The 25,561-nt window shown below is 34.6% G+C and overlaps 1 protein-coding gene across 1 annotated transcript in view; it reads right to left on the bottom strand.

Annotated features, from left to right (window-relative positions):
• Positions 1-25,561, bottom strand: part of LOC149410535 (uncharacterized) — a 429,087-nt gene that overhangs the window by 386,926 nt on the left and 16,600 nt on the right. The gene's annotated exons all lie outside the window — the stretch shown is intronic.

The following is a 25,561-nucleotide window of genomic DNA, read 5'->3' on the forward strand; positions in this document are numbered from 1 at the left end:
GACCGTCATGTTTCCAAGGAAAATAATAGCTTTAAAATGGTGGGGTGGCTTATGTGTCGTTTTTCGTGGGACTTTTAACAATAGAAAAAAATTTATATTTTAATTATCGTTCTTATTTGAAGTGAAAAGAATTCCGCGCCTTTTTCTATCCAATGAAAACCACCACGGTTACAATGGCGGCACTAAAAAAATACTATACATGAAAATGTCTATTGTGAAACCGTAATTATTGTAACTCTAGTTAAATGAACTCAGATTTATTTTGAATTTTCAAAATTGGAACTGGTGATATGAATGAATTTAGACAAACGATAAAGTACCTACCTATAATATTAATTTTTTTCACTAGAAAATTATTTTAATTCTATATTTGAAATTTATATTTCTTTAATCGGTAATCTTTGAAATGTGAAGTCAGATTACGTGATTTTTCAAGGGTCTGCGCTTTATAGCTTACTTGCGCAGTTATCAACCATACAATTGTGAATCCAAATTAGTCAAATCCAAAGAACATTTTTAATAAAACTGGCAAATTATTCAAATAATTACATTACGTTACTTTCAAAACTGGCCAAAAAATCGATAACCATAGAAAAATGACAGTATGAAAAACAGCCAGATTTTTTTTTCTGAATACCCCTAAAAGTACTTTTTTAGAGGTAGCCATTTTTGGTAGTTACTATCGCAATTACCATATCCCGTTGTATGTCACGTGTCTGTGCTCCAGTATCTGCACATTATTGAAACATCGACCATTAAAATTACAATTTCATATAAAAATTTTAATCGAAATATTTCGCAGTCCAAAAAATTTTTTTAATTTTTTTTTGTGTTTCTTTATTCATAAAACATTAGTGATTACAATATGTTGATGTGTTCTTTAGAACCACCATACTAGTCTCATCGTATGATGGCAGTCATAATGCTTTAAATTACAATGTTAAGATGTACAATTGTTTAATTCGTGAGAAATAGTTTGGATGCAGGTGAATTCTCTATTTGATGTTACGTATATATTTTTGTCAATTGATATCTGTATCTGTTTTTTCTCCTTAATAAAAAAAATAAATAAATAAAAAAAATAAAAAAAAATACAGAAACAGCATGTTGTAAAACAAAAGGTAATTAAATAAATACAAACTTACTTACAATATTAATAGGTGTAATAAAACATAAGAAATAAGAAAGAGAAACAAAGAGAATAAAAAAAGAAAACATATTTCAGGAAAAACTGGGTTTTTAATTTGAACTGGGTTTTAAGTTTGTCACTGGTACTTGTGTTGTATGTGTGTATGTATGAGTAGTTAAAAAAACGTCATTATAGAACCGAAAAACGGTACAACATAAGAACGCATGGCCAAAAGTCAATTGCCTAAATGAATAGAAATTACACAGGCCTATAACAGGGGTGGGGAAACTGCGGCCCGCGGGGCTTTTTGGTGCGGCCCGCGAGCACTTTTGGTGCGTCGTAATGAGAGTAACGTCAAACAAAAAAATGTATATATATATTAAGAACGCGAAAACGGTTTTCTTTCACGGAATGTCAGATATATTTTAAAGTTAGTAAAATAAATATAAAATTATCTTATATTTATTTATTTTTTTATGTGAAACCGCACAAGAGTCCCAACTGCTCCCAACCGCCAGTCAGACTATGACATCGACAATCAGGGTATGTTGTGAGGCTGAAGGTATTGGCGAGGGTAGGAGATGGGGAGGGGAGGGTAGGTAAGATGAAAAGAAGTACTATTAAAATTTAAGCCGGTGGACTGGTGGATTCGTCCGCAGATTTATTGAAAGTTAAAACAAATTTTGTGTTCCAAATGCAAAGTTAAAATTCCGGTTGCGGTTTCATCTGCTGACGCATTTCGAAGGAACCCGTTCTTATGTTCGTATTGGAGTGTCAATTTTTAGTTGCACATCATACGCAGCAAAATTCATCGGATAACCATTTGCTGGTTCCGCGTGTAACAACTACCTAGTTAAGCTTGTGGACTCTTATGCAGAATCACTATTAAGTTGAAACCAGTTTTGTGTTCTGAACGGAAAGTAAAATTCTTCGTGTTGCGGATTCATCTGTTGACGCAATTCAAGGGAAACCATTCTCGCGTTCCGCGTGCAGTTATAAATGTCTAGTTACAGACTCATTTGTGACGTTTGGTCACATGTTTTTCACAAACATTTAACTGGCCCCGACGGTAAAAAGGTTCCCAACCCCCAGCCTATAAGAAGGAAATAAATGTAATTTCTAAGAACGGGTTGTTTCGGAGAATTTGAACAATTCTTCAAAATTCAAAGTTAATTTTCAAGTTCTGTGAAAGATTTTTTCTAGTTCTGTTATTATTTCGGTTCTGTCAAGCAACTAGCCTATACTGATATGATAACAGAACATGAATAGGACTTTCACAGAACCCGAAAATGAACGTTGAAATTTTATGAATCGTTCAAATTCTCCGAAAAATCTGTCCTCATAGTTTTAAACGAAGTAACGAATTCGATCGTTTTATTGTTCACCTCAATATCAGATTTTCATGCGGAATGGCTTTAAGTTAATAAGCACGGTTTTAAAGCCATTTTTAACAATTAACTTAACAAAAAGCATTCAAGCCGCGGTGGAAATTGTAAAATTATCTTAAAAGCAAGCGTCCCGCTTCGACGCTTCCAAACTGTGGTCACTGCCACGAAGAACAGATGTCGGCGTACTTTTTAGTGTTGACTTATGTATTTATCACCAGTGGAGCAAAACGACGTCGTCACTCAACTTTGAACATCGACTTTACAGCGATTAGTCGAGCGCAGCCAAGGGGTTAAGGCGGCTGACAACAAATAATGGCAGTACCAAGACGAATGTTGAAAGGCAGAGGGAATAAAATTTTGCAAAATCATTTCTTTCCTTTAAAAATACGTGGGAAAAAAGAAGACTCATCTTGGAAAAGGAAAATAAAGACATAACGGTGATGGCTCCACTGCGACAGTGCCTCTTTTTCAACTGACTGAAAGAGAGGTTGCAACGGAGCTCTGAGTAACCTCTCCAAACAGTCTGAAAATGGCAGTAAGAGATGAGCATGATGTCCAAAAATGACACACCTACATGAATGTTTAAGGAGTAATGATAAATAAATATAAAAAATTAAACCATATTAAACAACAATAATAAGCTAAATGAAGGGAAATAACAAACAGGGCGGGTAAAATATATAAAATTACAAAGAAGACGGGTAAAATATATAAAATGACAAAAAAGAAGAACTTCGTATCTATATAAAGGATACGCACCAACATAATAATAATATTTGGATGATTTGTATAGCGCCGTTTTTGTGCAAAATCACCTCAAGGGCAATATATTACGGTGAAGATCACGAATTTGCGGCTATAAAAAGTCATGGGGGCAGTTCTACCATTTTGTGACATATGTCAAAAGATAGTTGCCGAACTATCTGTTTGAAAATGTCGATGGTCAATGCAGAATCTTTAAGCAGTTGAGTATCTCTGTTGATTGGCGCGTTCTCAATGTCCTCGGTTTCACAGTATGAAAAAGTGCATGGCATTTTTATTAACAACTTAATATGATTAATGATAGAATTTTAGATAGAATTGTTTGATCGGGTCGGGGGTACTGTGTTGAAATTTATTAATATTCGTGGTAAGGAAGAGAAATGTCCCGTATTTGTGTGGTAACTTGTAATATACAAAATTTCCTTTATCGTCCTTGTTGATTTTCTTGATAGTGTTTTAATGTTTAATTTGCGATAAAATATTCGGTGTATCATCTGATGCATCGAGGCATGCATAATTTTATGAAGAAGCATCAGAAAGTTTTCGTCTGTCTGTCAGAGTGTGTTGTAATTTATAGTGCGAAATTTATCACATAAAGCATAAGTAATTTTTCGCTGTATCACTTATTAACTTTCCTTTATTTTTTAAACACATATCAAATGGATTTTTTACTTAATTTTAGCCTTTCCGCATCCATTCCGGATGGTGGTGGACCCGTTGCGATCAATTTTTCACGATCATCGAGGCAAGTTTGGCAATTATTTGTGATTTAATTGTAATTAACAAAAAATAATCTAGCCTTTTTTACTATGCAAATATAATTAAATATGAATAATTAAAAAATATATATTTTGATGAGTTTAAATTTAATTTTCAAACGATATAAATGAACACAAATTTGTCGTATATATATTTTAAATTCCGACAGCAAAAACGTCTTTTTTACGATGTTTTAGTTTTTAATTTATATTTCAATGTATTTACATAGTAGTTTGGGAAAGAATATTTTTTTAATAATTATCATTGACCTACAAAAAATTGTCAAAGTTGCATCTAAAATCGAGAAAATTTGAGTTTTTTAATGGCCTTCATTTTCTAATTTAAAACACGAATAAACAGCAGCACATACCCGTACTAGATAATTGCTATGCCTTTACATAAAAAAATAATATTCAGTCAAGTATTTTGGCGTCAAATCCAAGTTTAAGTTTTGTATGAAGAAGGCTGCGCAGCCGTTCCTCTTAAAATAACAGTACACTCCCATACTAAAGTCCATCAATTCGTAAGTTCGCGTGAACTCACTAAAAACAATATACAGGGTTTTCCAATAAGAGGTGTTATTTTAATATTCAATCGTAAAAGATCAATGGTTTCGTTGCTTGTGTGGCACGTAGCGCCGTCTTGTTGAAAGTAAACGTTGTCCAAATCAATACCATCCAATTCCGGCCATAACAAATCATTAATCATCTCTCGATAGCGATCCAATCACCGTAACTGTTGCTCCAGCCTCTTTTTCGAAAAAGTAAGGTCCAATGACTCCGCCGGACCATAAATCGCACCAAACAGTCACACACGTGTGATGATTTGAGGATAGAGAGGCTTTTCAACAATAACTCTTGGGTTTTCCGAGCCCCAGATGCGACAATTTTGCTTGTTGACGAAGCCACCGAGGTGGAAATGGGCCTTATCACTCAAGATGCATTTGATTCACTCAAGTGAATTTTAATAATTTCAATGCGTTGTTGAAGCGTGTATCGTTTCATTTTTATTAATGGCGTAGTTTCTACTTGTCAAATGTCAAAAAATGACAGCTTCAAAAGTAACATCTACCGAAATAGCGGGCTATTCAAAATAACACCTCTTATTGGAAAAACCCTGTAGATACATCAAAAACACTATCACGTATCAATTGCAGGGATGACCCAAGAACATAATGACTGATTTTACTATTAGCCTACAACAGCTGTCAATTATTTAAATTCACCGTCATTCAACATACAGCAAAAGAGGAAATATGTACCTAAGACACCAGAAGTCATTTTCGAGGTAAGGCTAGGTAAAGGCAGTTAGGCCATACAGTTCTAATAAAAGTCAAGTGACTTATCTTTTACTGTAAACGGTGAGTTAAGAATCAAGCCGCTTTCTCAAGCAGCTGTCAATTTATCGGAGAATTTCAAAATCACGGATTTTTTTGTCTAATGGTTCTCAGGTTTTTTTAATCGCATTTAAATTTCGCCCTTCAAGGGAGTACTTAGACATCGATTGACGATTTAAGTGTTAAAGGAAAGGTAGTTTAAATCTACCTAAATATATTTTATATTAAATCTACACAGAATTATGATTGCAGGGAGATGCCATTAAAGAGATAAAATAAAATAATAAAACGTAAGGAATGTGACTCTTTTATCTTCTTCTAAACAGGGTATTAAGGCCCCGTAGTAAGCGTTCAAAGTAGGCTGGAAAGGGAGATATGTAAATACGAATGCTAGAGCGACCGCGCTAATATTAAAAAACGATTTTAATTAATCTCTCGACAAATTCTTTAGTTGCATTTAAAGATACACTGTGAATTTATTCATGCCTATAACATATTAAATAACAGAACAAATCTATACAAAAGAAAATTAATATCACCATCTGATTTCGGAAAAAACCTTTTTAAATGATAAATATGTATTTCGTAACAAAATGGGCACAAAATCACAGCAATTTTAACTTTTTTAGAATCATTTATTCGTTTTAAAAAAAACTTTTTGATAAAAAATCGAAAATATTTAAATAATCGAATGATGGTTCGATTCAATCGCTCTTGAACTATTCATATTTTTTATTAAGACAATAATAGTGATTCTTAAACGAAATTTTCAAACAGAAAAATCAAAAAAAGATACGGTCACATCTAGGACTTGAACCATTGATGTATTATGTATGTCTATGACTTGAACCTATTACAATTTGAGGTTTTACTCATTAAGTTATTCCAAAAACAAATATTCATTTTACTTTCGAAACAATCTAACTAACCCCGTGGCAATCGAAATGTGAGAACAACAAAATGTTACGAAACCTTTCAAATACTAGATAAAATATTAATGAATTTCAAAAAGGTTCAATTCGTTCTGCTAACTAAGTCTTCCATAATTGCACAAGTAACATTGACGGAAGAATTAAAAATGTTCCAAGTTATTCGCAGAGAATGTAAAGAAAATAAAGGATCAAATACTTCCACACATACTATAGTTAATACAGCACCGACACTTATTTCTAGTTTAGTTAAACAGTGAAAACGGGGGTTTTAATTTACCGTTTGGTGAAATATTATATTTGTGCCTGGGCCTTGATAATTTAATATAACGAAAGCACTACAGAATAACTTTAAGAAATCCAGCACTCAACACTTTACTGAAAGCAGGTCAATGCACAATGTGCCGCACAGACTACGGAGCCGTAACGTATTCTGCATATAATTTCACCCCCATCATATCCCCCAGCTTAGCCCCGGCCTCTCCAACTATTCCGCTCCTTGAAGGACCCCCCATCCCCCAACCCCCCAACCCTTGCAGCCTCGAGATCTCAACAGCCACCCCTCTTCTGCCCGAGCAACCCCGGGACATTACACTGCGGAGTTATGTAGGGCAGGACCTACCCCACTGGCGTACTGCTACGTTCAAACGTACTCCGCAGCTTGTAGTCATGATAGTGACTCGAGTACAATGGTATCTTGTATCATCTGTTGTATGGAGGAGCTATAGGATATTTAAAAAAAAACCAACGGGCGTTTTTTAAAGAGAATACTGCGCAAGACTCCCAATTGCCTATGGTATAACCAAATGGATATGTATGTTGTGAGGGATGGAAGTTGGGAGGGGAATCAGATGGGGAAGAGGAAGGTTGGGATATACCTGTCTCTTCAGATCTAGTAACTAAACACGTTTCGTTTGTGAATGGTGGACCCAACATGTAAAAAAAATAATTTGCGTAAACCAAGAATCCTAATGACAGCGGATGTTGTCAATTTTTTTTAAATTTCTTGTGAATGGTGGATGAACTTAATACGGTGACCGGATAAATCATCACATCTTCAAAAAGTTATATAAAGTCATGGAAAGTGATGAAACAAAAACTTTATTAACTGGGTTAAGTAGGTTAGGTTAGATTTTTAAAAAAATTTCATCGTTTCTAATGACTTTATTTCACTTTTTAAAAGTGTATTGAATTGTCACTGTGTTGAGTTATCACGGAACCTCTTAATACAGCTTTGCTCGCGGATAAATTCCAGATATAAATTGACACAATTTAGAAAACCATCGAAGTTATTGACTATACCCAAGCACAAAGGAATGAAAACTAGCGTTCAATTCTACAACGCATGTAGATAATTTCGGTTACAGGGGTATTATTGCAGTACCAGTGAAATGTTTAGATTAGGTAGAGTATTTAAATGCTACATAAGGCATAAAGCGACCAGCTCCCGATGCGAACTGTTAATTTCCCGAAATCTCTTCTCTAAATAGTATAAAATTAAGTCGCTTTCCGCGTCTGTCTGTTTGTGCGCTTTGTTTTTCTAAACTACTCAACGGATTTTGATAGGGTTATCACAATCATTTAGAGAATTTATTCCGTAAGGTTTATATGTATAATACATTAACATTATATTTATATAAATTGGAGAAAAGTCAAGAAACGGCGAGTACACGTTGCCTAGTTCTCTAATAAAAATCGGTTGGTTAAACACCCCAATGCAAAAAATGAATTTGTCAAAAACCTCAATAAAAGTAACTCACGACGTAATTAATATATTCTGAAATATCTCTTATTTTGTTATTCCTCGTGTTATTTAACTTACCTGTACTTTTTTCTTTACATCTTATTTTTAAAACTCTTTTTTTTTTGTGAATACCGAACAAGAGTCCCAACTGTTTCCAACCATCTGGAACCAGTGAGACTATGGCATCCCCAATTGTAGTATGTTGTGAGGCTGAAGGTAGTGAAGGATATGGGGAAGATGATGGTTGGGAAATATCTGGCTATTCAGATCTGGTCACCAAACACGGCTAAAGCCATTTCAAGCTACGTTTATATTCTGAATGGTGGTCTAAAACCAGGGCGATACTGATAGTATCTTTCACTCTGTGCTGTGAAATGTTGATTCATTCCCTTCATTTCCTATGTTTTATTTCTGTATGCCATGCCAATATGGATTACATTGCATTGCACAATCCCTGCACGTGGCCCAGAATAAAATAATATTATGGATATTATTGATTATTATTATATTAATGTTAATTAACTTCCATGTTCCTACCATCAGATCAACGTTCACTAGTATGTATTATTGTACAAATTATAGTACGGATTCAGATTACAATTCTGTTATAAATAGATTGCACATTATTGGTAACTCTTGTTATGTTAGCTGATGTTTAAAGTATAAAGCTGTACGAATTAAACATTTTAACAGTGTATATTTTAACAAAGTCACTGCATAAAAGGTTTTTTGTTTTTATTATTTATTCTACATTTCTTTCACTAGCTTTGTACTGTATATTCTTTTTTTGTCTTGTAAACATAATATATAGTTTTTCTTTTCTTTTCATTCTATATTGTACTACGACTGACAATACCTTTCAAGTGTGTTAATGGCACTTTTGCCGTTAATTCTAAATCAATATATGTATACAGGGTGTCCGGTGGTAAAGTGCAGTAACTTCGGGAGGTGATTCTACGTGATCGTAGGAGTAAAAAAGATAAATAACTTTTTCTGAAATTCCAACTTTTAGATGTACTTTTAAGCTAATAACGAAAAATTTCTCCGACGTGCCTAGACGGCATTATTTTTTTCGTCGTTGCCAAATCTACATCCCGCGCCCCTTCCTGCACCCCCCGCTATTGTAATTCAGTAAGCAAACGTCTGTGCTTTGAATGTCACATAATTTGACGCGCGGAGTAAACAACTTTGAAAATTTAATTTATCTAGTGTTAAAAGTCTCATTTAAATAAAAACTTGTTAATTTAGTGTCTTTATCTAGTGTTTAAGTCTTACTAAAAAGTACATCTTTATTCGGTGCGTGTTTTCCTTAAACATCGAGTTTTATCGAGTTTACGCCAAAGAAGTAAATAACGTCGAAGATCTCCGGTTACGTATTCACGAAGCCGCAGATGAAATACGCCACAATGTACGAATTATAAATAATATTACTGTACGTTTACATACTTGCCTACAAGCAGAAGGTGGACATTTTAAATTAGTAAAAAGCGATGAAATTAGTTAAGTGTTCAATGAGTTATTAATATTTTTTATAATAAAAAGTGTAACGTGATTTTAGTGCAGTTCTCTTTTTGAATTTGGTAAAATATCAAAACATACGGCGAACTCTGTGTTGTTATTGTTTACAATTCACATGCGGTTTCCATGGATACGCGCCACTCACAATATCGGTTTCCATGGATACGCGCCACTCACAATATGCAACGTTGCCACGTTCACACTTGCGAATTTATCGGGTAAGTTTGCACCTACACTATGGCTTTTTAGCAGGTATGTCTTTTTGTATGAAAAAGAAAAAATTGGAATTTCGGAAAAAGTTATTTATCTTTTTTACTCCTACGATCATGTAGAATCCCCCCACAAAGTTACTGCACTTTACCCCCGGACACCCTGTATATATATTATAAAAGTGAGTGTATGTAATGTACGTGCCGCTAAAACTCAGAAACGAGTCCCGGTATGATCAAGGGAATTATATGGTGTGGAAGCCTGTATCCCCCATCCATGAAGAAGGTTCCCGTTTATACATGTAGGGCGTGCTTTTGAAGACATACCTAAAACAGTCCAGTACATTCGAGAGTATTCGAGAGCATTACACAACATTCCAGAACATACCGGAACATTCTGGAATGTTCGGGAATAGTCTGGTAAATTCGGGAACATCCCGGAACATCCCAGATCATAATGAACTAAAAACAGGATTACAGGCTGTTTTCTGATAAACTTTTAATAAATTCGTAATCGTGACAATATAATCAATTGATATATTTATTACATCAATTTCTTTATATAAGCATACCTTATTGAAGTTTTTTTCATCAAGTAGGGGAATATTTTGATAAAGCTATTTAAATTGACAGTATTACAGTATTTTGTCGGCTGAAAAAATTTTTTTTTTGGATATTTTATATTTATATTTTGTACCTACATACTGTGTGGATCAAATTCAACAATATTTTTTTTATATATGTGTTTTTGTGTCATTTCCTGCATTTTTTACGAGTGTAATTTATTAAATATTGTTATATATGTATGTAAAAGCCTTAATAGGCGTAAAATAAATAAATAAATCTCTAAACAGTATAAAAAGTCACTATCCACGTCTTTCTACTTGTGCGATTAGTTTGATAGAACGGATAACGGAGTTTGATAGAACGGATAACGGAGTTTGATAGAATTTTCACTATAATTTAGAGAATTTCTTCCGGAAATTTGTAAATTATATTTATTGCAAGTAGAGAAAATTCGAGCAACGCCATATACGCGTCAGCTAGTAAATAAATAAATAATGCATTTTTTTGTGTGATGGGGTAAGTGTGCGCGGGAAGGGCACTTTTGCCGTTAATTGGTTATTTTGTAGACAAAAAATACAATAATTGTGCTACCAGGATGATTTAAGAAAAATGGCCCCGTGAAAAACTGGGCTCAATGTGTCCAAGCAGAGGGAAACTACGTTTAAAAAAATCATATGGAGTCATATCTGGTGTTATCCAAGAAGACATGGACAAATTTGACGTGTTTAAAGCTGGAAGCTACAGCTCTCGAAAAAAGCAATAAGCAAGTAATCAATGGATAGGTAATGTTATTACGGTCACAATAATTGATTTCGCTAGTTCTTTTGACTGCTAATTTATTTTGGTCGGAAGCTGCCTCGGACGGTAGGCCAGCGGTGTTTGGACAGGGTTATTGGTTAATTTGAATTGTTGTGAAATACGCGTAACAAAAGCGAAGCTTTGGAACACCCTGTACAGCAGACATACGAATTGACATATTTTACCGGTATAATGCAAATGCACTCGGGCAGGGGTTGCGCAAACTTGCAATCGAATAAGTAGACTGTGAAAATATTATATAAGACGAGAGAAAACGATAATGATTTCAATATCATTTTAAGGCTATCAACATAATTATTTATTCATTTTCGGGAAATCGACAGTATACATTTAATCAGTTTGTACATAAGTATTGTATAGCTAAAATAAAACCAATTATGGATTTCCTCCTTGTGACTTTACCCTCTACTGAGACAGCATAATATGGAATAAGTAAATTAAATTCAAATTTGTGAGAAAGGAATATGAATTAAAAAATTTATATAAAACAAAATATTATATAAAATGAAAAATTTACAAAACAATACATTTATAGCAATGGAGAGAGGTTGTAGATATAAATCAAATCACAATAGAGATATAACCAATAGAGGCATTAACATTATTCACAAACCATCAGAGAAATATTTTTTATGGACCTCCTGTATTGGGTAAGTTCGCAACTGAAAATATCAACCTTGGATAATACGCTATTGTAATTATTGCATAGTTTGTTCAGGCAAGAATTCTGAAGGTTAAACCTTACACGGAGAAACATTAGTATTGCTAATTGATATTAAAAATCTCTTCAAACATTGGTAATCCAGTTAAAAACGGGATTGAAGGCCTTTAAAAGGTTTCCTGATAAACTTTTAGTAAGCTGCAAAATATATTGCCACGATGTCGAAACACGAGTTCCGAGATTCTTAGTTAATTAGCAATACTCATTTATCTCCTTGTATTAAAATTTAAAAGAGATTTTTTTAACATTTCGTTTCACTATGAATACAAAATTATATTTTTACGTTGATTATTGCTATTTACTGTAGGTCTACCTATGCTTATATTCGTTTTTCTTTTAATTTGTTGTACTAAGTTGATGAATTTTATTTCCCTCTTATTATTTACATAAGGGAATTGAAGGGAAGGGAAGTAAGTAGACAGGAAAGATGAAAGGTTGGGAAGTACGAGATCCGATTAAACAAAACAGCGATAATAACTTCAAGCGATGTTTCTGTGTTTTTGTGGTCTTTCGCCAGGAACGTATCCACATACTCGTACATATATATTAAAAAATCGGTGGTGTGTAACTCGGGTTCAATCAACTCTAGAACTAGGATTTGCTTTGATTTTCAAAAGTTAGAACGATTCAGTCAACCGATAAAATAGGTAACAAAATAATTTATAATATTTGAAATGTGTATTTCTTATGTTAAATATTTGATAGATGTCATAATTTTTCAAATTTACTAACGGTGTTCATTTGAAAGGTAAATTTCTGATAGTCTTTTAAAAGGCAACGATTTTAAGTCAATTTTTTTTAATATATTTTTTATATATAAATTACAAACAATACATAACAAAATGAACCTTTGTTTGTCCAACTGGGAAGGATTCCCGTTTCAGGACAACCAAATTGTGTATTTAGTACATAATATTCTTAGGCTGATTTTAGTGTCACGCCGACCGCACGCGCACCGTCGGCGCTGATGGTCGAGATATATGAACTTCTAGGAAGCGTTTTTGAATGACGCGTAGCTATCAGCGCGCAAGGTGGTCAGCGCTGATGGCTACACGGCCGTACGCGTCACGCGTCGGCGCCGCGTAGCTGTCGGCGCTGACGATCGCACGAGCGCCTCTGCTTTCAGCGAGCGTTCTAGTGTCGAGCGGAGCAGACGTCATCGCGTGTACAGTCATGGCGAATCGCGAAGTGGATACAGGTCGAGTTATCGATGAGGTTCGCCATATAAGAATACAAAGTCTCCAGCAACGGCTCTCTGCTCAATCAATGGATGAACATGGAGTCTTCGTCGTCGCCGGTTTTTATTTTTTTGGGATAGGTAGTACAAAGCAGTAATAACTAATACACTCCACATTTTGGTCTTCGACTGTACAGTAAGGCGGTCAGTACGATACTGAAACGAGCCACGCTGAGCCTCAGCGCTGACGACCTACGCGCTGATCTATGAGCGCTGACGGTGAGCGTGACACTAAAATCAGCCTCACAATGGAATAACGATGCTGTCAAAACAAATTTTGGGAACATTGTTTTATTTTTATTTTTTTTATATTAACTCCACACAGGAGGCCCTGAAGAAAATAATTTCCCTCCGGGCCCATGTCATCTTTGGGGATGCTGTGTGGAGGGTCTTTTTGTGGAGAGGAAGGAGTGAACATGGGTCTTGAAGAGTCCCATATTGTAGGAGGGAGGAAACACAGAGGCCGGCAGTTCGTTCCACAGCCGAGCTGTTGAACTTAAGAACGAATCGTAGAAGCGACCCGTTCTAGAGTAGTTACCCGAGCTAGTTCCTCAGAGCATCTTCCATTGTAATACCGATAGAACAAGGGCAGCATACCTACCTGACGCCTGTGCTCTAAAGATTGCAGTCCGTTTGTTAAGATTGGGGAATCTATCAAACGGACCGCCCGTTTCTGCACAGAGTCAAGGGTTTTTTTTCAGGTATTTAGGGGCTCCGCACCAGAGATGGCTGCCAAATTCGACAGTAGGGCGCACTTGCGATTTGTTCAGGGTCAGCAGTTGTGTACTATTAAAGTATCTGCGGGCCCTGTACAGTACGCCCAGCTTCTGAGAGGCCAACTTTACTCTGGCTTCGATGGAGCCCCCATACCTGAGCTGGTCACTTATAGTTACACCAAGCATATCAATGGAAGGCCTGTTCGGAAGATTGCTTCCGTTGAAGGAGACTAGATTATCATTTGGATCCCTTTTAGACGTAATCAGACAGGATTGGGTCTTGAAATATTAAATTCGACGAGATTATTTTTACCCCAGGAGGAAATACTCTCGAGATAACCGTCCATTCTCTGCTTCAAAGCCCTCCGAGCCGTTGGAGTTTGTGTGCCCTTTGGGGGCTTGTCAAACAAAAAGCTATCATGAACTGTACTGTCATCCGCGTAACAATGAATCGGTGCACATGTCAAAAGGTCATTGATGTGCAACAAAAACGAAGTCGGAGACAGAACCGATCCCTGTGGGACGCCAGCATTTATGGAGTGAGAGGAAGAGGTGAAACCGTCAGCAACCGCCTGAATCGACCTATCCCTTAAAAAGTCAGCAATCCACGTACCCAGGGATGCGGGAAGTCCGTAAGAAGGCAATTTGTTGAGAAGTCCTCGGTGCCAGACCCGGTCAAAGGCCTTGGATATGTTGATTGCATTCGAAGTGACAGGATGGTTTCTTTATCCTTGAAAGAATCTCAAAGATGTAATTTATTACCAGAGTCAATTTGGATAACATTAGTAATTGCATTCAGAAAAGATGATTGTTTTCTTTCGGGACATCACAAGTCTGAGATTCTTTCCACGTTCAATACGTTCAGCTTTACAGTACCAACTCTGGATTTGATTTTCGCTAGTTATACATAATAGCTAAATGAGGTGCAAATAACAATTTAATGAAATTTTTTTTTTTTTAAAGTGCACGAAACCGTAAAATAAATATTGATACAAAAAATCGTCACGTTCGATGGCGTTCTAATACAATGAAGGGAGATGGGTTATGAACCATCATAAGTATGAATAATACTCACCTTTGTTTCTATCTACACATTAAACGCATAACTTCCATTGCATGAGGGCTTTTATGATAGTCCGTGGATGCAGTTTGGCTGCAGCACGACGACATTCAGGGCGCTTACATGCCATATCTCCTTTTGTTTCTAATATTTTCGGTTGGGACATTGGAAGACTGGGTCATCTAGCATTAGCACATAAAATCCTATGACGATTAACTTCAAGTCAGAAGTAATACAAGCAGTGGCGTAACACCCCTTTTCATAAAACACGGAAAAAGGGGGCTCCGTGAACTGGGCTATAGAGCAAGTACCTACATAATAACAAGTAGAAGTACTATACACAGTACACAGTCCGTCAAGAAAACGTAGAGATCTAAGGGGTTAGGGGTAGTCAGTCAACTGGGTGAAAAAATAGAATATTTTAAATTAAAAAAAATGACAGTATTTAAATTTAGTTTTTAAAACAAATAAAGCAAAGTTACTACATGATGTTTTAACTTTATTTGGCTTTTTTATATATTAATAAACAAAATGGCGGCCACTGATAATATAAATAATTTTTAAAAAAATCCTTCGATCAGTCCACCAGTTTTTTTTTACATCCTTCGATCAGTCAGTCCACCAGTTTTTTTAAATCCTTCGATCAGTCCAGTTATTTTTAAATTACAGTGGTCGCCGACTTTGAAACATAGTCCAACTAAAATGGCGGTAACTTAGTCCACAGTAAATATATATATATATATTACCGTGGTCGCCGACTTATAATTATGAATTATATTACCGATATATTTGTTGGACTATGTTTCAAAGTCGGCGACCACTGTAATTCAAAAATAACTGGACTGATCGAAGGATTTTTTTTCTATCAAAGCAATCAGTAAATTATCAGAGGCCGCCATTTTGTTTATTAAAAAAAACAAGCTTCGATCAGGTAGATTAACTAGATTTTTTGTTGTTGATTTTCGATAAACCAGGAAAATGTTAAGATGGTCACCGCAAATTGTGGGACGGGGTGTAACAAAAATGGCCATAACTTGGTCTACAATATATATGTATATTCTTTTTTTTTGTCAAATAAACTTAAAACATAATATAATAACTTCGTTTTATAAAATAAAGAAAACTACTGTCAATTTTTAAATTTAAAATACTAGTTTTTTTACGCCGCTGACTATCCTTAACCCCTTAATAAAATGGAACATTTGAGTTGTTTGGTATCAAAACTGGTCAGATCCAAAATTTAAAAAAAATAAACTAAGTATTGAACTGTGTTCATTATTAAAAAAAGAACAGTTCTTATTTTTCAAAAGCAGTCATATCCGCATATTTTGTAAGAGAAACCGGTTTAAAAAGCGGCTGTGGTATGAAAAATAGTCAAATCCATCACTTGTTTTGGTGTTTCCTGAAAATTCACCTAAGGTGGATTTGACCAGTTTTGATACCAATTGACTCATTTTTCTTTACCATGGAAACATCGATTTAAGAACAAAGATCACAGTAGAATGTGAGGTTATGTTTGGCTTACGAACCCGACTGATTGGCTGCCATCGTACGGAACTGTGTTGATAGGAAAAATGTTTTGTTAATTTTACAAAAAAAAAAATCTAAACTGCGTGTTCCACAAAGTTTTTAATTTCATCTAATAGATTATTCAATTTTTTAAATTTTTTAATTTTAAATTTCCTTCCAAGAAGTAGGACCACTTCTGGTAAATTTCAGAATCTGAACAACGTTTGATGTTGATGTGAAAATATTCATTGGGAACATGGCGCCCACTGAAGTTACATGTTTTTTTTTCGTTTAAACCCCCCACACAGCATCCCCAAAGATGACAGGAAGCCGAGGAAAATAATTTTCTTCAGTGCTGGATTAAATGTAAAAAAAAAACTTGTTGTTGCCATTTAAAACCATTAAACGACCGCAGCGCACTTCATTTCTGCGGACTGTACGTACAATGTACATTATATTCGTCAGGGTTGAGAGGTACCACCTTCCGCCACGGTTTGACGGTGTCATGTGCGACTTCAAAGGGAGCGGGAAGGGGAGGGAGGTGTAAGCCGATGGGGGGTGAAGCGTCAATGGAATGAAAGATGGACGATTTCCGTGAGATGAATAAAAAAAATATATATACACTTTTTGACTTTTTGCGTGGAGCATGTCGGTAATTTCCACGATTTCGTACAAAAGAAATGATGGATGATTGTAAAGACGCCAGAATCGTGTGGAATATTTGAGATATGTGGTATTCTAAATAAATTTTATCCAGATGCCTTTTTCGTATCCGCATGTTCACGTGAAAGCAAAAAAGGCTAGTATGTAAATCCCACTGAAGAGATAAACGCGTAGAAGTGCGTAGAGGGCGTCAAGGGAGAGACCAAATCAAGTACCTACCTAACCATAATTTTTCCTTCCAGTGAAATTGATCAAACATTTTCAATAATCGAAATATTTTCCTGAACAAATAATCCATTTCATTGGCCAGTGTCGAACCTAGGATACGAAAGGTGGTACCGTAAACTAGCGTCATCAGTTTTCTTTAAAAGCCGTAGTCCCGTGGAATAACCGCACTCGTAGGCTAAGAGTACGCGGGATAAGTATACGCGGGGATAAGTGTACGCAGTGGTTAAGTGTATGTGGTGAGTAAGTGTACGCATCCTGATTAATTATTCCTCAATTCTGTATTGCTTTAGGTTCTGTGTAGAAAGAGCCCTATATAGAAAATAAAAAAATTGACTGGTAAATAATAGTTATCGATGGGTGCTATTGTTTAACCAATTGTGTCAGAAAGGCGTGGTCTATGATATTTTTTTACAAAATAATGATAGTTTAGCTTGTGCAAATATGCAATAATTCTCATTCAAATAACCATTCATAATGTTTTTTGTTTATTTTTGTGTGGTGGGACTGGTGGGGTAAGTGTGCGGGGGAAGCGTAGGTGCCAAAACGTGGGAGCGTACACTTACCTACCCGTTTACATTAAAATGATTTGAAGCATTTCACCTTATGTTTTATATTCATGTACATAATAAAGTATCATATGTCGATTTGCAAAAAGAGCAGATTTAAATAATACTGTTTGCACTTAGAATATGGTATGCGTATGCTAACCCCGCACACTGGTCATGTGTACGCAATCGACATGCATGTGCTTTTTTCATATAATTTTTGTGAGTAATGAACCGTATAAGATTTTGAATTTGTTTGAAATAAATCAAATTAATAATAAGCAAAAAAAAAAAATCCTATGGCGTTTTAAAACAAAAATCCGAAAATTTGCGTATGGTTACCCCACGTGTAACAAAAACAAACTTGTTGGAATTATCTGTTCACTGCAACAAACATACCTACAAGAATAAGCTTGACTCTGAGAGCTCTGTCGAAACCTCTCTTTCGGTTACACGCATCGTGCGAAAGGGGAAGATTTTACAACGGAGTCATCAGGGGTGAGCCTTTACTCAGTGGCGTGGCGTCCTTTTGAACAGGATTTTTAGCCCAAGGCCTCTGGTATCAAAGATATTAAAATGAACAGAAGTAACCATAACATGTTACAGAAGCGCGAAATTCTCTCCCAGGGGTTCACTTTCTTTCTTTATCCAGCCGAGGGAGGATGCATTGTTTTTTTTTCATTACACATGATAAATATTTAATAGGTTATATTATTGACATGATGCTCTTTTTAATTCTAAGTTCTATAGCCCTACCGCTCAGAACTCCACTGTAACACGCCTAGCATTGTGCAAAAGAGGTTAAAACGGAGCTATCAATGGTAAACCTATATGAACTGATCATAACTTCAACACATGAAGAAAACAACTTACATTTTCAATACAGTCTTACCAATTCCATCCCCTTTTCTCGAACACAAAATTTATAAAAAAATTCCTAAAAAAGAACAGCAAAAGAAATTGAGGCACATTTATTCAGAATATGGGTCATACAAAACATTCACTCATCTTTGTCCTAAAAACGCCAGTCAACTACCTCCCAGCCCTTGTGAAGGGCGGGTTCCACATGAGATGATAGCGGCGCGGTACTTCATGCATACATCGGCCCTACATTCCACCCTATTCAGCCGCCCTTTGTTACATCCCCGCCCTTCGTGGGGCGGTTGGAACCTCCGATATCTCACGCCGACATTGTGCTCAATCACTTATATTTATATTGGAAACACTGGGCATGTCGGATAATTTTTTACGAAGAATGAGCAGGTTCTGAAAATTTTCCATATTTAGAAAATGTGGTTCTTTTTAGGTACTACAGCTGTGAAACTACTTGCGACTTGCGAGCACATAGCAATCAATGATTGCTCTCGCGATAAATTTAAACATCAACTTCAGAATGTTTTATCGATTTGCCTTGATATTATATCATGACGAAACAAAGAAAAATACATTGTAAATAAAATATTCGGATTTTCATTAACACATGTTTCGACATCATGATAATACGTCCGTAATTTACTAAAAGATTATCAGGAAATAATGATAATTCGCGTGCTAACAGTTTGTTATTCGGCAAAGTTCTGTTAATTCAAGGCATGCAATCTCGTTTTTAACCGGAATATCCAATAATTTGAAGAGAATTCTTAATAAATTAGCAATACATTTTCTGTAAACTTGGAATTATTTCTTTACTTGGGAGTATTCCACGACTCGGGATTATAAATTCATCAATGTAGGGAATTTAAAAATATTTTTATTGAAAAAAGTGCGATTGTCCTTTGTTGGTGAAATGTATTATATTTAAAGAGTTATTAACGAAAGTAAAAAAAAGTTTTGAGCTTTCAAGATGAACAAGGGTATAATATAATAAATGACTATTATAACTAATGTACATAAGTAAAAGGTATGAGGGTTGGGAAGGAATCTAGGGATCAGTGTGTCCAGGAGTGACAGACATATATTTTTATTTTTTTTATATGATTAATATTTATTATTTTTCAATGTTCTCCCATAATAAGCAATTGCTTGTGTGTATGGGATGAGGTATTATTTGTTTAGTTTCTTAGATTTGTATTTTATTTTTTAAATTTTTGTTTTTCTTTTATTTATTTACTTTTTTTTTATTTAGTATAGGTTTTCAGTATATTTTTTTAATTGTGTTTTGAATTCTTTGAAACATCATTTAGTGATCTTATATTTTCTGGCAATTTATTGAAGAAATTTGTTCCTAAGTATTTGTAGTTTTGCTGACCCAAAGTTTTTTTACAAATCGGAATTGGTAACATGTATTTTTGCCTGAGATTTGCTGTGTTTTTGAATGGTACGGTTTTGTTTAGGATATCATCTTTGTAAGATACGGGAAAAGAGTATTCAATTTAATGACTTTAAATTCTTTGAAAATGAGTTCAGGTGAATATAAAAATGATTTCTATAATATTATTTTAATTATTAGTTTTTGCGCAATGTAAAGAGGTTGTGTGTGAGTTTTATAGGCGCCCCCCATCATATTATACCATATTGGATTATGGATTGACAGAATGCGAAGTACGTCATTCTCAGTATTTCTTTATTTTGAATATTTATTATTGAACATTTATATTATTAACACCACACAAGGAGCCATGAGGAAAATTATTCCCATCTGGACCTTCTTGATGATGCTGGTGGTTCAGACAGTCAAAAACCGAAATTCTTTCTTAAACAGATGATCAACTTCATAAGCCTGTCTGGGGCCTAGGAGTCGAAAGGTCTTATGATAATTGGCAAACATCGGTGGTGCTTTCACTGAGAGCTCTTTTTTTTGCATGCGTCGTTTATAAGAATGATGAAGCAGTTGCAGCTGATCTATCACCGGAGAAAGGAAAATATTTCCGGGTTACGAATAACCAGACAAAAATTTAAAATCTCCTACTACCATCACAGTAAGCTGTAAAGTTTGCTTGTGTCATAATGGAGGACTTAGCCATTCGAGAAATTGAACTCACGATATCTGGGTTGGAAGAAGATGCGATGACAAGTCAGTCACTGGCGGGTACATATTTTTTTTTAAATTTTTTTTTATTGAATAAATAGTTAATACATGTCAACAAACAAGTCCTGCTAAGCCAATTGAATTGGCTTGTCAACAGGTGCTTAAAGTTTAGTTACATATACATTTTTATAACTTATAATTTACATCTTATATCTACAGAATCCACAATTTTTTCATACATATTAAAGTAAATATTTTTTCCCAATAGCCAATTTTTCACCATATATTTAACCTTATTCACAGACTTACATTGCTTTATAGTGTCAGGTAATAAATTAAATATCTTCGGTATGTTGTATTCAAACGTTCTCTGTCCGAATTTATTATTAAATTTCGGAACTATTAACCCGTCATTGCGCGTGAATTTAGTACTGTATTTATGTTCTAATTTTTCTTTATGCTGCGGGGTAAATATATACTGAATTATGATTTTTTGCCATAGAATAGCCTTAACAGGTAAAATTTTGGCACTCTGAAACAGCAAAGGTGTAATAATAACATAATGACATAAGTTATTATTATTTTTAATGATAAAGTAATGTTTAAGAGACAAGGTTTTTTATGCACGGCACAAAGGACTGTGTATTATTTTTAAGCAATAATTATAAGCCTGAAACAACTACATAAATTTAAAAAATGTTCTGATAAAAAATACATGCCGTCTTGTTTGCCGATTGCTCTACTCTGGGGTGAGTCCGCAAATCGAATTTCAAGTTGCGTTCAAAACGCAATACTGGTTTCAACTTGATTGTTTCAAGTGATTTTGTCCGATTAATAAGTGCACATAATAATACGAAATAAGAATAAGAATACAAAACAAATTCTTACGTTTTATAAATTATAAAGTGGGTATTCCAGCAATTATATTGAACTCTCTGTTAAATTATATGAATATGATCAAATTGTCAGACAGCAGGATTTTCACTGACTTGGTAATTTTATATAAAATTCTAAATGATTTAGTTGACAGTCCGGTATTGCTAGAATTGATAAATTTCCTGATTCCTCAACGTAATACTAGAAGTCAGGATTTATTTCAGTGCAGAAATTCTGGGACTAACTACCATATGTATTCCTCTTTACCCAGAATACTAATGGAGGGAAACAATTATACCAAGTCAGTGGACATCTTAAATTTATATTTAAACAAATATAAAATGTTGTTAATGAAGCAATTCTGTTATGTACAATAAATAATGTATATTTCTTAATATTCATATGTAAAAGCCTCGAAAAAGGGCGTTAATTAATAAATAAATAATCATTGCACTCGGAACATACGAACGGTTTCCTTCGAAATGCGTTGGCAAATAAACTGGAATTTTAACACATTATTCGGAAGACTAAACTGATTTTAACTTAAGATTGAATCTTTGTGTGAGTCCCAACTTTGATTAAAACTACACCCAGTACAAGCAAATGGTTTACTACAAATTTTTGCAGCAAATAGTCCGCATCTCGGATTTTATAACTACACTTCAAGCACGATAATGTTTTCCATCTTAAATGCAATTGCAGATGAATTTACAACTGTAATTATATTTTAAGCGAGTCCCCGGTTTAACAATTAGCATTACAATCGACATTTATTATAATACATTTAATTTGTTACTAGTAAAATAGTAAGAATTCAAAAAGGGATTTTGGATCGCCGATTTAATAAAAAATGCTTTCTAGTAACGTAGGTGCATACGTATGCACCCGTCATACCTGTTATACCTTTCTCTGGGTTTTGTTATAATGTCTTAAAAAATTATCTGAAACACCGTGAAAGAAAACCGTAATCGCGTTCTTAAAGTTTTATTATACTTTGTTTTGTCTTTTTAAAGCCACGCGGGCCGCAGGTTCCCCACCCCTGTACTTTGGCAACCACAATTTGAGATATGTTGCGAGTCTGAAGAAAGTGTGAACGGGGAGTATTCTTACGTCATAAGTTTACTTTACCATTTGTATTTGCCGATCTCTTCGACAGAAGCCCAAAATGCAAGACTCGATCAATAATTTTAATTTACACTCATAGCTAGGGAACACGATATCTTTAAAAAAATGGTCTAGCTGTGCATTACATCAGGTACAAAATTACAAAAACACCCGGCGTGACACGCGTCTTTCCCCTAATCAGCATAAAAACTAGATAAAAACCTTTTTATAACGTACAGATAAGGTTCAAATTGTGGGTGTCTTTGCCACCCTCGGTATTTTCAGGACAATGCCCCCGGTAATGAGTGGGTAGTTAATAATATCCCTAATGGCACGGAAAGTACAGTTAATTAGGAAAGTAGTGTAATGTTTTACCAAAGAACTTGTAGGTAATAATACTAGATACCTAAAAGATTATTTTATTTTATTTATTTGATACAATAATTAAAGTCATAATGCGCAAACCATATAGGTTCTCTAGCGATGAGCTCTTTAAACAATTTAATATACTTGATGTTCGTCAAAACTATATAAAAAAGGTTATTATCCATGTACATAAAAATCTAGACAATATTAATAAAATTTACCATAAACACATCACAAGAAGCCACACCAGAAATGACCTTATGATCCCAACGAGCAATACGGCAAAGTATCAAAAGACACACACATACTTGGGACCTAAACTGTACAACAAATTCCCCTCTGAATTAAACATGAAAACTTGTAATATTTCATACATAGGCCCAATAATAACTAAATGGTTGATTGGACTGGGCAGAGGAGAATCTGAAAAAATGTTAAAAAACGTCACATAATAAATAGACAAGGACTACACACTATATATAATCACACATATATCTTCCATTATTCTAATTATTGCTCATACACAATTGAAACATACACAACAGCTCAAGTTCGACTCTATCATAAGATTGTAAGGATTAAACATCACAAATTAATACATTAATGAGATATATTATAGACATAGACAAATCACACACTTACTTTCACATAGTTTTTGGTTCCTTGGAACGGGCAATTTGCCTAGTTAGGAACCAATAATTTCGACCTGATAAGGTACAATAATCTATAATCACTAAAAATATTTTAATTATATCTTGTATCATATTGTACTGTGTGTAAATCTAAAGGAATAAATAAATAAAAATAATTATTTTGAATACTTTATTCGATAATGTAGGCCTAACTGTGCTAACGTGCTGCGGCCCCCATTTTACAGTTTATTTTATTTATTTTTCATATTAACTCAACATGGTCATCTTTGGGGATGCTGTGTGAAGGTTATTTTAAAGGAAAAGAAAGAGTGGAAGTTCTAGGAAGGAAAAAGGATCTCCATTTCCTAAAAGACTTTCCACATAGACGACAAAGAAATCCTCCGGTGTGAAGCCGATGTAAAAAAAAAAAAAAAAGAAAAAACTTATACATATATTTTACTTAAAAACTTTGCACTGACTCTCTGAATGCCAAATACATTTCATCTACTAACTAAGAATTTCTAAAATTGGATAATCATAACTGCATCTGGTCATAAATAGGCCGAAGTTTCATAAATTTTAATGATTTCTCTTAAAAATTTTCAACTGTTACTAAACAATCGAAACATGTTTCTACTGGTATGTACACATTGCAGAATCCTTGACGATTTGGTTCAATTGAACCATCCACACAGCATGGCATGATGATTTGATCAAAACTTGATTTGATCGTTGACTTGAGACGGAGGCGTACATTGGTGATATCTCCGTTTAAAGTCCCTCCGCAGTTCGCACTAGCGACCATATTACTGTATGGAGTGTGACGAATTCTAAGACAATCCAGAATCTAAGCTATACATTTCAAAAAAATAAGAAATCTAAAATAATTGTATTTTTCAATCGATTTCCATGTCTTAACTTCTAAATTATATCCGCTAAATACCTTATAATCAAAATCTTAACATTTCCCGGTTACCTCGAAAAGCCAACTGAATTAACCTCTCCTTATTTCTAATAAATGATGCAAGTTATAATAATAATAATAATAATATTTGGCTAATTTATATAGCGCCGTTTTCGTGAGAAATCACCTCAAGGGCGCTGTACAGATATATTTCTTAATTAGTTAATACTAGAACTACTGACTTATCTCTAAGACTTATATCTAGTGACTTACGTCTAAGGCCTATAACTACTATCTTAACGACATATATACGAGTATTTACATATTTAGCAACTTACAACTAAAATTAATATTAACAATCTAATCTTACTAACGCCAGAAGAAGAAGGAAGTTATATTATATTAGGGTGTTTTTATTGTGATCTGGATATATATGTTAAATGAATGAAATTAATGAATAAAATCAATCGTCAATCTTAAACGCATCTAGATGATTCATATGCCGACAATTAAACCGATTGACTTGTTGTGTTCCCGCTGATATTGTCCATTGTCCATTGGTAGGCAAGTCAATAGCAAAATTGAATGAACGGAATCGCTAGATAATGTAGCAATTACGGTATAAAAGAAAGAAATATTTGGATAGAAAGACGGATTTATATATATTTATATAACGGCGCTTTCCGCGGTAGGACTATGAGCAGAATCATTAAGGATTTATTATATTATCAAGTGTGAACTCCGTGACAGAGCGGTAAGCCCTTTGCCTCAGACAGGGTAAATAAAAATGCACAAGGATTTTAGCACATGCCATTTACACGTCATATTTTAGGACTACATCTGAATGGCCAGATATCTTCCCTCCTTTACTG

Source organism: Hesperophylax consimilis, chromosome 27, assembly GCF_061612785.1.
Source record: "Hesperophylax consimilis isolate HC1 chromosome 27, BYU_Hcon_1.0, whole genome shotgun sequence".
In the NCBI taxonomy this organism is placed as follows: Eukaryota; Metazoa; Arthropoda; class Insecta; order Trichoptera; family Limnephilidae; genus Hesperophylax; species Hesperophylax consimilis.